This window comes from Oncorhynchus kisutch, linkage group LG16 (assembly GCF_002021735.2).
Source record: "Oncorhynchus kisutch isolate 150728-3 linkage group LG16, Okis_V2, whole genome shotgun sequence".
In the NCBI taxonomy this organism is placed as follows: Eukaryota; Metazoa; Chordata; class Actinopteri; order Salmoniformes; family Salmonidae; genus Oncorhynchus; species Oncorhynchus kisutch.
The window spans coordinates 13150668-13169463 of record NC_034189.2 but is presented as its reverse complement, the minus strand read 5'-3'; the positions used below and the strand labels follow the sequence as shown (position 1 = coordinate 13169463).

The 18796-nt window shown below is 33.5% G+C and overlaps 1 pseudogene; it reads left to right on the top strand.

Annotated features, from left to right (window-relative positions):
* Positions 1 to 2902: 2902 nt before the first annotated feature.
* Positions 2903 to 18796, top strand: part of LOC109884898 (acetylcholinesterase-like) — a 56638-nt pseudogene continuing 40744 nt past the window's right edge.

Here is an 18796-nt window from a genome sequence, read left to right as displayed (position 1 = left end):
TTGCTACCTGGTAAAGTTGTGTGACGGGTAGTTTAGTACCTCTGTTATAGACTTTCATAAACTAAGATTGTTCAGGTTAAATGCATAATATAAACTGTAATACCGAACAGGTTATACACTAATATCTAACTCCTAATACAAAAAGTATAATATATAAATGTGAATATTGAACATGCGATAAAATCCCATAAACCCCTGTGTTATTGATCAGCAGAGTGAATCCACAGGCAGATAGCTGGCAAAGAGATCCAGAAGGATTGTTATCAGTTTTCAATTTTCAGTTTTCAACATTTTGAAAGGGTTTCCTGTTGTTATTATTGATCAGGTTTTGTATAAACTGTCGTATTGAACAGGTTATAAACTGGATTTTAGAAACAGCATTAGACCTTTTTAAATTGTATTATCCAACCGGTTAAAGAGTGTAATATTTAACACATTATAAACGCTAATATTGAACATGTTATAAACTGTGATAAATTGTTATATCGAACAGATGATATCTGTTGAAACCGTTATAAACACTTCTAAACTGCAATAATTGGTTTCCTATTGTAAAGTGCCGATCAGCAGAGTAAGCATTCTCACCAGCAGTGATAAACAGGCAGATGATTAGCCCAGAGATCCAGGAGCGGCTAATGCTGGTTATGGTCATGATGATGATCGTCTAGGTCCAGGTATCTCTCTCTCTCTACGATCCTTAGTCCTGATCCACTCACTGGTGGATGTACCTCTCTGTCAGAATTGTGTACTGAACGCTACACACACCTGTCCTCTACACACACCTCTGGCTCCCCCAGGTCTGAATGGCAGGGTTTAGCCTTGGGGTGTCGTGTCCAGTATGTGTCTTTCTAACCCTTGGACCCATTAATGTGTGTGTGTGTGTGTGTGTGTGTGTGTGTGTGTGTGTGTGTGTGTGTGTGTGTGTGTGTGTGTGTGTGTGTGTGTGTGTGTGTGTGTGTGTGTGTGTGTGTGTGTGTGTGTGTGTGTGTGTGTGTGTGTTCTGGCCTACCTGGGTTCATGTAGCCATTGTCATAAGGCATGTAAGTGTCATAATTTTGCATAATACTTAATGGATTGGAACCAAAAGACTAGGGACAAGATGGGAAGATACTCAGCGCAATCTTGAACCATAAAATAACAAACACTGTTACCAATGCACACATCATCATCACCTCATGTATGTGATTATTGGGTTTTATGCTCTGACAATGGAGGAGTCAGTGACAGTCAGGCAATGTAACTTGGTTGTGTCATGTCAATGAAAGCATTGACGCAGGTTATCTGGGCTATTGTATCTTCTAATATGGTACTTATGAATACACAAATATGAATGATTAACTCGGGAAGGGTGGGAAAGTGGTCTATCATCTTCGGATTTTGTGGAAACTGCCCCGCAAACACACACCTATTGTGTCTCTTTGTAGACCCTGGTAGGTTTGTGTTTCCAGAAATCATTAAACTAATCCAGTAATAATTTAATGCAAAACCTTTGTGTAGAGTTACTGTATCACCTAACACAGACAACAGGAAATAAAGGCAAGTCATGTCTCTGCCAGTAAATTGTGAAATGCTGCTTCCCTATATAGTTGACCAGTTTTGACCAGAGCATTATGGGCACTGGTTGAAAGCAGTGCACTGGAAAAAGGGTGTCATTTTGGACATAGTCTTTAGTGAGAATGTATGACTCAACGAAAATCTATAAAAATTGGTTTGAACGTTGAACTTAATAATGTTTTGAGATGCTGTTGTGTATCAAGCTAGCCTGCTCTCTGAACCCAAAAGAGTCAAAGTCTCACAATGTAGCATACATTGAAGCATAGCACTACAATAACATCTGCTAAATATGTGTAAGTGACTAATAAAATATGATTTGATTTTAATAATGGATGGGATATGCAGTACAGTGTGTATTCCACCAAGTTACTCAAGGTGATTTAAGAGGTGTGCCTGATAGATCCAACTCCTCCACTATCAAAGCACCGGGGTGCGATTGATTAAATGGCATCTCCATAACCCTAACTCCCTAAACCCCAAACCCTTAACACTCTAAATCTAACATGGGTTTGCTGACCAGTTGTGTCTCTAGATTTTCCCTTCACTTTGGTGATGTAATGAGCGGCAGCCATTTTGAACCAGAAAGCACATCACGCTTCACTTTATTGCCGTTATCTAACATTTATCACACCGGTATGTCAAGGCTTCATTCAGATCATTCAAGACAGTAGAATAGGTTTATACTTACTTTTATAATTACTATCTGTCTCTCTGACATTTAAACGGAAGAAGACATGTTTGGTTTAGACCTGGGAACTCGTTTATACAATGTTCTTAGTTTTTATACTACATTTAAAAGGCTTTTATAACTTCTCCATGTATAGCCAAGTACATTGATCTTCATCATGTAAGTTCTATTGGGGTAGTGTGCGTGCGTGCGTGTGTGCGTGTGTGTGTGCGCGTGCGTGTGCTGATTCCAGGTGCACCACACAAAAAATATGAACTGGAGGTAGGTGGCATCAAGATGTGTGACCTGTTGCCATAAGAAAAGGGCAAACAGTGAAGAACAAACACCATTGTAAATATAACCCATATTTATGTTTATTTATTTTCCCTTTTGTACTTTCATTATTTGCACATCGTTACAGCACTGTTTATAGCCATAATATGACATTTGAAATGTCTCTATTCGTTTGGAACGAATGTTTATTGTAAAAAAAAAAGGTTTATTTCACTTTTGTTTATGATCTATTTCACTTGCTTTGGCAATGTAAACACGTTTCCCATGCCAACAACGCCCCTTGAGAGAATTGAGAGAGGGGCAGTGGGACTTCTCGCGAGACTTCCTCTGAGTAGCCTACTACTTTTCTTCTTTTTTTTCATTTGTGGAGCGCTTTATCAGCGGCAGTCTCCCCCGCCGTCCTAACAGCACAGTAAGGGGTCACTACCCCCACTCAATACAGAGAGAGAGAGAGAGAGACGGGCGCATTAAACAAACACCTAGGGCTGACAGCAAAGCAGCGAAGACCGTAATTAAACCGCGCGTCTTTGCTCCCCGACTAGAAACCCTCCCTCACCCCCTAACTGTGCCGAGGACACTGGGTTTAACTTCGTCTAAATAGGTTGACAGGGCGAGGGTCGCTTGTCTCCCAGGGGATTCTGCGAAGCAGCGTCTTTAGCCGGGTTGGACCCACTAGGCTACTAACTAGCCAGGTAAGGTCAAACGCACAGCCTGAGCCCAGTGGCGCGATCGGTTCGGCTCGAGCTCCGTGCGTGCAGCAGCAGCTGCTGTCTGTCCTTTTATAGACATTCTGCTGGAAATGACACGATCTAGCCTTGCTCCTCTGTCATTCTCGTCGGTGAGTGGAATAGAATTGGAACATTCGGCAACATGATCATGCAATTGGATATTGTGGGAAAGAGAGTGAGAGAGGGGGGAGGGAGAGAGGGGGTGAGTGTGGTGGGGTATAGCTACTGTGCTGTGGATGTTGCGTGTGTGACGCGCCATCCATGGTGAGACCACTGAGCGAGACACGTGTGTTTGTTGGCGGTCCTCTCCTCGCACACATCTGTTTGGTTCATACATTGCCGATGTCTCGTCTGTTGTGCTTGTAATAGATTTTATAGACAGTGGGCGTCGTGTTTGTTACATGAACACTTGATACGAAACGCAACATACAGGATTATATAGCTAGGCTTATTATTATGTTGCAAATGCAATTGTGTCAAATCTGTGCGTTGAGCAACACGGAATATGGCCAAATCAGTGTTTATTGTAGGCCTGTTATTACTATTAATATTATTACTATTATTATTAGGCCTATTATTTTTAGTTGCCCAATAGCTCATGACTGTCTCCTTCCATGTCTTTCCATTTAATAAGCTTACCATTGCAACCAATTTCCTAGTCTAGCCTGATGGCCTTGATTCTGTGCCATGTTGGAAAGATCAGGACAGATCCTGGCCATGTCAGGAATGTCTGATGTATGTTTACCTCAGCTGGCAGTGACACACACACACACACACAGCAGCAGGGTAATGTAGCTGGGTAACCAGGACTCTACCTGGAGAGTGTGTGTGTGATGCTCCTTGATGTTGCATAATGTCTGTCTATGGTGCTACTGTCAAAACAAGATGGCTTGGTTTGCTGCTATAACGTCATATCATCTACAGACTATAGGCAATATGTCTAATCTACACGTTACAAGATATAGGCTACTCCATATAGATTGATGGATAGGCTTAGATTGATGGATAGATATGTGCTCTATAATTTGATTAAAAGCAGGAGGGTGGCGTCTTGTGAGTGGCGCGTAGGCACACAGAGAGCGAGAGAGAGAGGCACATGTAAAGTCTTTTAACTAAAACAAAGTCTTGTTTACCTCGACTACCACCTGGACGCCACGCCTTTCCTACGCACACGCCTTTCCTACGCACACGCCTTTCCTACGCACACGCCTTTCCTACGCACACGCCTTTCCTACGCACACGCCTTTCCTACGCACACGCCTTTCCTACGCACTTCTCAGTAGTTGGTATTATTATCTTATGCAGGTGCATAACAGACTTTGCAGGCGTGGTTCTCTTGCACGTGCCGGATACATTTTATTCGTCCGCTGAAAAACCTTTGCTGGCCAACAGATTTTTCAATCAACAGAGTTTTCAATCAACAGAGTTTTCAATCAATAGGGTTTTCAATCAATAGGGTTTTCAATCAATAGGGTTTTCAATCAATAGGGTTTTCAATCAACAGGGTTTTCAATCAACAGGGTTTTCAATCAAGAGTTTTCAATCAAGGGTTTTCAATCAATAGGGTTTTCAATCAATAGGGTTTTCAATCAACAGATTTTTCAATCAATAGAGTTTTCAATCAATAGAGTTTTCAATCAATAGGGTTTTCAATCAATAGGGTTTTCAATCAATAGGGTTTTCAATCAACAGGGTTTTCAACACATTTATCTAAAGCCATCCCTTTAAATTTGGGGTACCTTTTTAATTCGAATGTTCTCGACAGACACAAGAACATATGGAGAGAACGATCAAGAATATTAGGGACAATGGAAAAAAAGCCTTGTAAATACACGCATATTTGTCTCCTTTTAAGTGATAATTGGTAGATTTAAAAATACTCTGATCTTGTATATTATTTAGGGTTAGGAAAGTATTTATGAATAATAAAAACAACAGGGTTGGAGAGCCTTTATGCACACAATATATTGGCGAATCAAAAATAGTGGTTTGATTCATCCTGAAAGGTGCTATTGTTCTATTGTGCGATTGTTCAATCCATGAAGAATTGGAAGAGTAGTCCTATAAATCTACCCTAAGCATCTTCATGTAACTTTGATGACAACGGTCCAGTCGCGCTCCAGATTTAAACTGCTACCTATGGCCTGCGTTCGATAATGATTCAAATATGCCCCCAATTATTGCACAACTTGTAACACATTAGCCTAATATAATCCACTATTGATCCACCTCAGGAACAACCACAGGAACATGAGAGAAATTAAAGTCAAATTAATAATCTAGTAATGGAATGATGCAAAATGTAAGGAAACTAACACTAAAGTGACAGTTATAAATGTATGGAAACTAACACTAAAGTGACCATTATAAATGTAAGGAAACTAACACTAAAGTGAGTTATAAATGTAAGGAAACTAACACTAAAGTGACAGTTATAAATGTAAATGCATCCCAAACTAATCCTGTCGCTATGACAACCACATATTGCAAAACCTAAACAACAACTTACAACTTCGTGTGTGTGTGTGTTTTAGAAATCCTTGCCTCCATATCAGCTGAGTTAGTCTGATTAATTTGACTCCTATAGTGTCATGTCTTCCTTCAATATTGAATATTGCTTCAAGTTATTTCCTTTCCCTTGTCTTTTTAAAGCCAACCTCACGCAGTCGCTTAGTAAATCCCTATCATGCCTCTCTTTTTCCAAGCCTCACTCTCTCCCTTTTTCCATATATCTATATTTATCTTTCATTCTTTCTTCCTCTTTTTCTATTTCTCTTTATCTAGATCTGAGGGACTCCAGACAGAACAGAGACCACAAACTTCTGACTACCAGAACCAGGAAGAGATATATGTGTCAAGAGATATAGTACTAAAACACTTGTGTCTCTCTTGATCCTAGGTCCTGGCAGAGTTGTGCAGACTCTGAGACTCTGAGCTCTGGACAACTGAGCTTTGAAGGAATGCACAGATTTAAAGAGGAGTCCATAATTTGCTTTCTAATAATCATGATTTTTTCCTCAGAGGTTCATGAATTTATTACTGCTGAAGTGAAAGCCATCCTAACTTGGGGAATGCTGCTTTTTAGTTAGCTTTGCGACAGTATCAAAAAGACATTTCGAATTGTTCTGATTTTCCTCAATTAAATTGGAAAAATAGGATGATCGAAATTTACAGTTGATTTGTCAGGGGACAAGCCATTCACAGAGACAAACTGATATCTTTCCCGACAGATAAGATCTAAACCAGGCCAGAACTTGTCCGTGTAGTGCACTATGTAGGAAACGGGGCCATTTGGGACGTTTGGTTTTCATGTTATTTATTCTCTTTTACTTCCTTTCATTATTTTACGGTAAAATGTGTTTTGTGATTTTAAATGTATTTTAAATTATACCAGTTGTGATGGTAGCTAGCAAGGCCACAATGTTCACTAAATCCAGTTTGATTTGATCTGATTCCAACAGGGAGATGAGTGAGGACGGCCTATACCTCAACGTCTGGGTGCCAACCTCCCCCAGACCTCACAACCTCACCGTGATGGTGTGGATCTACGGTGGAGGCTTCTACAGGTAGGTAGCCCAGTGTGATAAGCAGATGGCCCCGTAACTGGAGGGTTTGATCTTGCAACTAGAGGGCTTCTGGGTTCACATCCTAACAACAATCCCTTAACTACAATTGTGCCCTTGTGCAAGGCACAACATGCTCTCCATCCAGGGGTGCTTGGTGTGTGTGATATCTGATTGATAAATGAACAAAAGACAACGTGCTCTCTATCCAGAGACAAAGTTCCATTGTTCTATGTAACATATGGACAATAATGTTATATTGTTTTGTATTGTTCTACAGTGGCTCCTCGTCCCTGGATGTGTATGATGGACGTTACCTGGCCCACTCTGAGAAGGTGGTGGTGGTGTCCATGAACTACCGTGTCGGGGCCTTTGGTTTCCTGGCTCTTCGGAAGCCCCTGGGAATGTGGGGCTCCTAGACCAACGTATGGCCCTCCAGTGGATCCAGAATAACATACATATCTTCGGGGGCAAACCCAAGCAGGTAATGATAACAAAGAGTTTGTGTGTGTGTGTGTGCGTTCATGCCTGCGTGCTTGGGAGAGATGCTCTCTACAAATTCAATATTAATATTATGAACTACTACTACTACTCGTAGGTGACCATCTTTGGGGAGAGTGCAGGAGCAGTCTCTGTGGGAATACACCTCCTGTCTCCAGACAGCCGCCCCACCTTCACCTGAGCCATCCTCCAGAGTGGAGTCCCCAACTGTCCCTGGGCCACTGTTACGCCCGCTGAAGCCCAGCGGAGAGCTGCCATGTTGGGGAAACTGGTGGGCTGTCCCTCTGGGGGTAACGACACAGAGCTGGTGGACTGTCTCCGTAACAAGCCCCCCCAGGACCTCATCGACCAGGAGGTCATTTACATTGATGTGTTACGTACATTTTTACATCTTACGGAAAGTTTGAAATTCATGTTTTACCTTTTAATATTTCCGTTTTACACAAAACTTAACATTTTGTATAAAGCTTTGCATTTATGTTTACCTTTGTGTGTATATATGTTTATTTTACTTTAAAATGTTTGTTTATGTGTGCATTTACACTTAATTTGACATTTATATTTTACATATTGGAGGAATGTGTTCTAAATGAGGCTAAATAGAGAAATAAAGAGTCAAGGTTTTGTGCTGACATTTATATTTGATCATGAATAAGTAGTACAGTTCTAGAGAATAGGGTCCCTATGGTTTATTTGATATTATTTACCTTTTTTTCCCAGGTCATGCCATGGTCGGCCATCTTCCGTTTCCCCTTCGTGCCGGTCATCGATGGCGTGGTCCTTCCTGACAACCCAGAGGCCATGCTGTCATCAGGCAACATCAAAGACACCCAAATCCTGCTGGGAGTCAACCAGGACGAGGGCTCCTTCTTCCTCCTCTACGGAGCCCCCGGCTTCAGCAAGGTGTGTGTGTGTGTGTGTGTGTGTGTGTGCCATGACGATACCAGTATCTCGATATTCATTAGTATCATTTCACGGAACAAAACACGAAGCGGATTTCAATTCTTTAGGAAACCTCCCTAATGTTGGAAACAACCACCACTGTGTTGTCATCCAGAGTCGCATGTATTTATTTTCCAAGCTATATGTTACATAGGGAACAATACACATACAATATGTTACATAGGGAACAATACACATACAATATGTTACATAGGGAACAATATACATACAATGTGTTACATAGGGAACAATACACATACAATGTGTTACATAGGGAACAATATACATACATACAATATGTTACATAGGGAACAATATGCATACATACAATATGTTACATAGGGAACAATACACATACATACAATATGTTACATAGGGAACAATATACATACATACAATATGTTACATAGGGAACAATATGCATACATACAATATGTTACATAGGGAACAATATACATACAATATGTTACATACATACAATATGTTACATAGGGAACAATATACATACAATATGTTACATAGGGAACAATATGCATACATACAATATGTTACATAGGGAACAATATACATACAATATGTTACATACATACAATATGTTACATAGGGAACAATATACATACAATATGTTACATAGGGAACAATATACATACAATATGTTACATACAGAACAATATACATACATACAATATGTTACATACAGAACAATATACATACAATATGTTACATAGGGAACAATATACATGCATACAATATGTTACATAGGGAACAATATACATACATACGTTACATAGGGAACAATATACATACAATATGTTACATAGGGAACAATATACATACAATATGTTACATAGGGAACAATATACATACAATATGTTACATAGGGAACAATATACATACAATATGTTACATAGGGAACAATATACATACAATATGTTACATAGGGAACAATATACATACAATATGTTACATAGGGAACAATATACATACATACAATATGTTACATAGGGAACAATATACATACATACAATATGTTACATAGGGAACAATATACATACATACAATATGTTACATAGGGAACAATATACATACATACAATATGTTACATAGGGAACAATATACATACATACAATATGTTACATAGGGAACAATATACATACATACAATATGTTACATAGGGAACAATATACATACATACAATATGTTACATAGGGAACAATATACATACATACAATATGTTACATAGGGAACAATATACATACATACAATATGTTACATAGGGAACAATATACATACATACAATATGTTACATAGGGAACAATATACATACATACAATATGTTACATAGGGAACAATATACATACATACAATATGTTACATAGGGAACAATATACATACATACAATATGTTACATAGGGAACAATATACATACATACAATATGTTACATAGGGAACAATACACATACAATATGTTACATAGGGAACAATACACATACAATATGTTACATACAGAACAATATACATACATACAATATGTTACATACAGAACAATATACATACAATATGTTACATACAGAACAATATACATGCATACAATATGTTACATAGGGAACAATATGCATACATACGTTACATAGGGAACAATATACATACAATATGTTACATAGGGAACAATACACATACAATATGTTACATAGGGAACAATATACATACAATATACAATATGTTACATAGGGAACAATATACATACAATATGTTACATAGGGAACATTACACATACAATATGTTACATAGGGAACAATACACATACAATATGTTACATAGGGAACAATACACATACAATATGTTACATAGGGAACAATATACATACAATATGTTACATAGGGAACAACATACATACAATATGTTACATACATACAATATACATACAATATGTTACATAGGGAACAATATACATACATACAATATGTTACATAGGGAACAATATACATACAATATGTTACATAGGGAACAATACACATACAATATGTTACATAGGGAACAATATACATACATACAATATGTTACATAGGGAACAATATACATACATACAATATGTTACATAGGGAACAATACACATACAATATGTTACATACATACAATATACATACATGTTTCATAGGGAACAATACACATACATACAATATGTTTCATAGGGAACAATACACATACATACAATATGTTACATAGGGAACAATACACATACATACAATATGTTACATAGGGAACAATACACATACATACAATATGTTACATAGGGAACAATACACATACATACAATATGTTACATAGGGAACAATACACATACATACAATATGTTACATAGGGAACAATACACATACATACAATATGTTACATAGGGAACACTACACATACATACAATATGTTACATAGGGAACACTACACATATATACAATATGTTACATAGGGAACAATATGTTACATAGGGAACAATATACATACAATATGTTACATAGGGAACTATATACATACAATATGTTACATAGGGAACTATATACATACAATATGTTACATAGGGAACTATATACATACAATATGTTACATAGGGAACAATACACATACAATATGTTACATAGGGAACAATACACATACAATATGTTACATAGGGAACAATACACATACAATATGTTACATAGGGAACAATACACATACAATATGTTACATAGGGAACAATACACATACAATATGTTACATAGGGAACAATACACATACAATATGTTACATAGGGAACAATACACACACATACAATATGTTACATAGGGAACAATACACACACATACAATATGTTACATAGGGAACAATACACACACATACAATATGTTACATAGGGAACAATATACATACATACAATATGTTACATAGGGAACAATATACATACATACAATATGTTACATAGGGAACAATACACATACATACAATATGTTACATAGGGAACAATACACATACATACAATATGTTACATAGGGAACAATACACATACATACAATATGTTACATAGGGAACAATATACATACATACAATATGTTACATAGGGAACAATATACATACATACAATATGTTACATAGGGAACAATATACATACATACAATATGTTACATAGGGAACAATATACATACATACAATATGTTACATAGGGAACAATATACATACATACAATATGTTACATAGGGAACAATATACATACATACAATATGTTACATAGGGAACAATATACATACATACAATATGTTACATAGGGAACAATACACATACATACAATATGTTACATAGGGAACACTACACATATATACAATATGTTACATAGGGAACAATATGTTACATAGGGAACAATATACATACAATATGTTACATAGGGAACAATACACATACATACAATATGTTACATAGGGAACAATATACATACATACAATATGTTACATAGGGAACAATATACATACATACAATATGTTACATAGGGAACAATACACATACAAGATGTTACATAGGGAACAATACACATACATACAATATGTTACATAGGGAACAATATACATACATACAATATGTTACATAGGGAACAATATACATACATACAATATGTTACATAGGGAACAATATACATACATACAATATGTTACATAGGGAACAATATACATACATACAATATGTTACATAGGGAACAATATACATACATACAATATGTTACATAGGGAACAATACACATACAATATGTTGCATAGGGAACAATACACATACATACAATATGTTACATAGGGAACAATATACATACATACAATATGTTACATAGGGAACAATATACATACATACAATATGTTACATAGGGAACAATATACATACATACAATATGTTACATAGGGAACAATATACATACAATATGTTACATAGGGAACAATATACATACATACATACAATATGTTACATACATACAATATACATACAATATGTTACATAGGGAACAATATACATACAATATGTTACATAGGGAACAATATACATACATACAATATGTTACATAGGGAACAATATACATACATACAATATGTTACATAGGGAACAATACACATACAATATGTTACATAGGGAACAATACACATACATACAATATGTTACATAGGGAACAATATACATACATACAATATGTTACATAGGGAACAATATACATACAATATGTTACATAGGGAACAATATACATACAATATGTTACATAGGGAACAATATACATACATACATACAATATGTTACATAGGGAACAATATACATATAATATGTTACATACATACAATATACATACAATATGTTACATAGGGAACAATATACATATAATATGTTACATAGGGAACAATATACATACAATATGTTACATACATACAATATACATATAATATGTTACATACATACAATATACATACAATATGTTACATAGGGAACAATGTACATACAATATGTTACATAGGGAACAATATACATATAATATGTTACATACATACAATATACATACAATATGTTACATAGGGAACAATATACATACAATATGTTACATACGGGAACAATACACATACAAGATGTTACATAGGGAACAATACACATACATACAATATGTTACATAGGGAACAATATACATACATACAATATGTTACATAGGGAACAATATACATACATACAATATGTTACATAGGGAACAATATACATACATACAATATGTTACATAGGGAACAATATACATACATACAATATGTTACATACCGAACAATATACATACATACAATATGTTACATACCGAACAATACACATACAATACAATATGTTACATAGGGAACAATACACATACAATACAATATGTTACATAGGGAGCAATACACATACATACAATATGTTACATAGGGAACAATACACATACAATATGTTACATAGGGAACAATACACATACAATATGTTACATAGGGAACAATATACATACAATATGTTACATAGGGAACAATATACATACATACAATATGTTACATACGGAACAATATACATACAATATGTTACATAGGGAACAATATACATACAATATGTTACATAGGGAACAATACACATACAATATGTTACATAGGGAACAATACACATACAATACAATATGTTACATAGGGAACAATATACATACAATATGTTACATAGGGAACAATACACATACAATATGTTACATAGGGAACAATACACATACAATATGTTACATAGGGAACAATATACATACAATATACATACATACAATATGTTACATAGGGAACAATATACATACAATATGTTACATAGGGAACAATACACATACAATATGTTACATAGGGAACAATATACATACATACAATATGTTACGTACATACAATATACATACAATATGTTACATACATACAATATACATACAATATGTTACATACATACAATATACATACATACAATATGTTACATAGGGAACAATACACATATAATATGTTACATAGGGAACAATATACATACAATATGTTACATAGGGAACAATACACATACAATATGTTACATAGGGAACAATACACGTACAATATGTTACATAGGGAACAATACACATACATACAATATGTTACATAGGGAACAATATACATACAATATGTTACATGGGAACAATATACATACAATATGTTACATAGGGAACAATATACATACAATATGTTACATAGGGAACAATATACAAACAATATGTTACATAGGGAACAATACACATACATACAATATGTTACATAGGGAACAATACACATACATACAATATGTTACATAGGGAACAATACACATACATACAATATGTTACATAGGGAACAATACACATACATACAATATGTTACATAGGGAACAATACACATACATACAATATGTTACATAGGGAACAATACACATACATACAATATGTTACATAGGGAACAATACACATACATACAATATGTTACATAGGGAACAATACACATACATACAATATGTTACATAGGGAACAATACACATAGATACAATATGTTACATAGGGAACAATATACATACATACAATATGTTACATAGGGAACAATACACATACAAGATGTTACATAGGGAACAATACACATACAAGATGTTACATAGGGAACAATATACATACAATATGTTACATACATACAATATACATACATACAATATGTTACATAGGGAACAATATACATACATACAATATGTTACATAGGGAACAATATACATACAATATGTTACATAGGGAACAATATACATACAATATGTTACATAGGGAACAATATGTTACATAGGGAACAATATACATACAATATGTTACATAGGGAACAATATGTTACATAGGGAACAATATGTTACATAGGGAACAATATACATACAATATGTTACATAGGGAACAATATACATACATACAATATGTTACATAGGGAGCAATATACATACATACAATATGTTACATAGGGAACAATATGCATACATACAATATGTTACATAGGGAACAATATGCATACATACAATATGTTACATAGGGAACAATATACATACATACAATATGTTACATAGGGAACAATACACATACAATATGTTACATAGGGAACAATATACATACAATATGTTACATACATACAATATACATACAATATGTTACATAGGGAACAATATACATACAATATGTTACATAGGGAACAATATACATACAATATGTTACATAGGGAACAATACACATACAATATGTTACATAGGGAACAATACACATACAATATGTTACATAGGGAACAATACACATACAATGTGTTACATAGGGAACAATACACATACAATGTGTTACATAGGGAACAATACACATACAATATGTTACATAGGGAACAATACACATACATACAATATGTTTCATAGGGAACAATATACATACATACAATATGTTTCATAGGGAACAATATACATACATACAATATGTTACATAGGGAACAATATACATACATACAATATGTTACATAGGGAACAATATACATACATACAATATGTTACATAGGGAACAATATACATACATACAATATGTTACATAGGGAACAATACACATACATACAATATGTTACATAGGGAACAATACACATACATACAATATGTTACATAGGGAACAATATACATACATACAATATGTTACATAGGGAACAATATACATACATACAATATGTTACATAGGGAACAATATACATACATACAATATGTTACATAGGGAACAATATACATACATACAATATGTTACATAGGGAACAATACACATACAATATGTTGCATAGGGAACAATACACATACATACAATATGTTACATAGGGAACAATATACATACATACAATATGTTACATAGGGAACAATATACATACATACAATATGTTACATAGGGAACAATATACATACATACAATATGTTACATAGGGAACAATATACATACAATATGTTACATAGGGAACAATATACATACATACATACAATATGTTACATACATACAATATACATACAATATGTTACATAGGGAACAATATACATACAATATGTTACATAGGGAACAATATACATACATACAATATGTTACATAGGGAACAATATACATACATACAATATGTTACATAGGGAACAATATACATACATACAATATGTTACATAGGGAACAATACACATACAATATGTTACATAGGGAACAATACACATACATACAATATGTTACATAGGGAACAATATACATACATACAATATGTTACATAGGGAACAATATACATACAATATGTTACATAGGGAACAATATACATACAATATGTTACATAGGGAACAATATACATACATACATACAATATGTTACATAGGGAACAATATACATATAATATGTTACATACATACAATATACATACAATATGTTACATAGGGAACAATATACATATAATATGTTACATAGGGAACAATATACATACAATATGTTACATACATACAATATACATATAATATGTTACATACATACAATATACATACAATATGTTACATAGGGAACAATGTACATACAATATGTTACATAGGGAACAATATACATATAATATGTTACATACATACAATATACATACAATATGTTACATACGGGAACAATATACATACAATATGTTACATACAGAACAATATACATACATACAATATGTTACATAGGGAACAATATACATACATACAATATGTTACATAGGGAACAATATGCATACATACAATATGTTACATAGGGAACAATATGCATACATACAATATGTTACATAGGGAACAATATACATACATACAATATGTTACATAGGGAACAATATGCATACATACAATATTTTACATGGGGAACAATATACATACATACAATATGTTACATAGGGAACAATATACATACATACAATATGTTACATAGGGAACAATACACATACAATATGTTACATAGGGAACAATATACATACATATAATATGTTACATACATACAATATACATACAATATGTTACATAGGGAACAATATACATACAATATGTTACATAGGGAACAATATACATATAATATGTTACATACATACAATATACATACAATATGTTACATAGGGAACAATATACATATAATATGTTACATAGGGAACAATATACATATAATATGTTACATACATACAATATACATACAATATGTTACATACGGGAACAATATACATACAATATGTTACATACAGAACAATATACATACATACAATATGTTACATAGGGAACAATATACATACATACAATATGTTACATAGGGAACAATATGCATACATACAATATGTTACATAGGGAACAATATGCATACATACAATATGTTACATAGGGAACAATATACATACATACAATATGTTACATAGGGAACAATATGCATACATACAATATTTTACATAGGGAACAATATACATACATACAATATGTTACATAGGGAACAATACACATACAATATGTTACATAGGGAACAATATACATACAATATGTTACATACATACAATATACATACATACAATATGTTACATAGGGAACAATATACATACATACAATATGTTACATAGGGAACAATATTACATAGGGACAATACTACAATATGTTACATAGGGAACAATATACATACAATATGTTACATAGGGAACAATATACATACATACAATATGTTACATAGGGAACAATATACATACATACAATATGTTACATAGGGAACAATATACATACATACAATATGTTACATAGGGAACAATATACATACATACAATATGTTACATAGGGAACAATATACATACATACAATATGTTACATAGGGAACAATATACATACATACAATATGTTACATAGGGAACAATATACATACATACAATATGTTACATAGGGAACAATATACATACATACAATATGTTACATAGGGAACAATATACTACATACAATATGTTACATAGGGAACAATATACATACATACAATATGTTACATAGGGAACAATATACATATAATATGTTACATACATACAATATACATACAATATGGTACATAGGGAACAATATACATACAATATGTTACATAGGGAACAATATACATACAATATGTTACATAGGGAACAATATGCATACATACAATATTTTACACAGGGAACAATATACATACATACAATATGTTACATAGGGAACAATACACATACAAGATGTTTCATAGGGAACAATATACATACAATATGTTACATACATACAATATACATATAATATGTTACATACATACAATATACATACAATATGTTACATAGGGAACAATATACATACAATATGTTACATAGGGAACAATATACATATAATATGTTACATACATACAATATACATACAATATGTTACATAGGGAACAATATACATACAATATGTTACATACAGAACAATATACATACATACAATATGTTACATAGGGAACAATATACATACATACAATATGTTACATAGGGAACAATATGCATACATACAATATGTTACATAGGGAACAATATGCATACATACAATATGTTACATAGGGAACAATATACATACATACAATATGTTACATAGGGAACAATATGCATACATACAATATTTTACATGGGGAACAATATACATACATACAATATGTTACATAGGGAACAATATACATACATACAATATGTTACATAGGGAACAATACACATACAATATGTTACATAGGGAACAATATACATACATATAATATGTTACATACATACAATATACATACAATATGTTACATAGGGAACAATATACATACAATATGTTACATAGGGAACAATATACATATAATATGTTACATACATACAATATACATACAATATGTTACATAGGGAACAATATACATATAATATGTTACATAGGGAACAATATACATATAATATGTTACATACATACAATATACATACAATATGTTACATACGGGAACAATA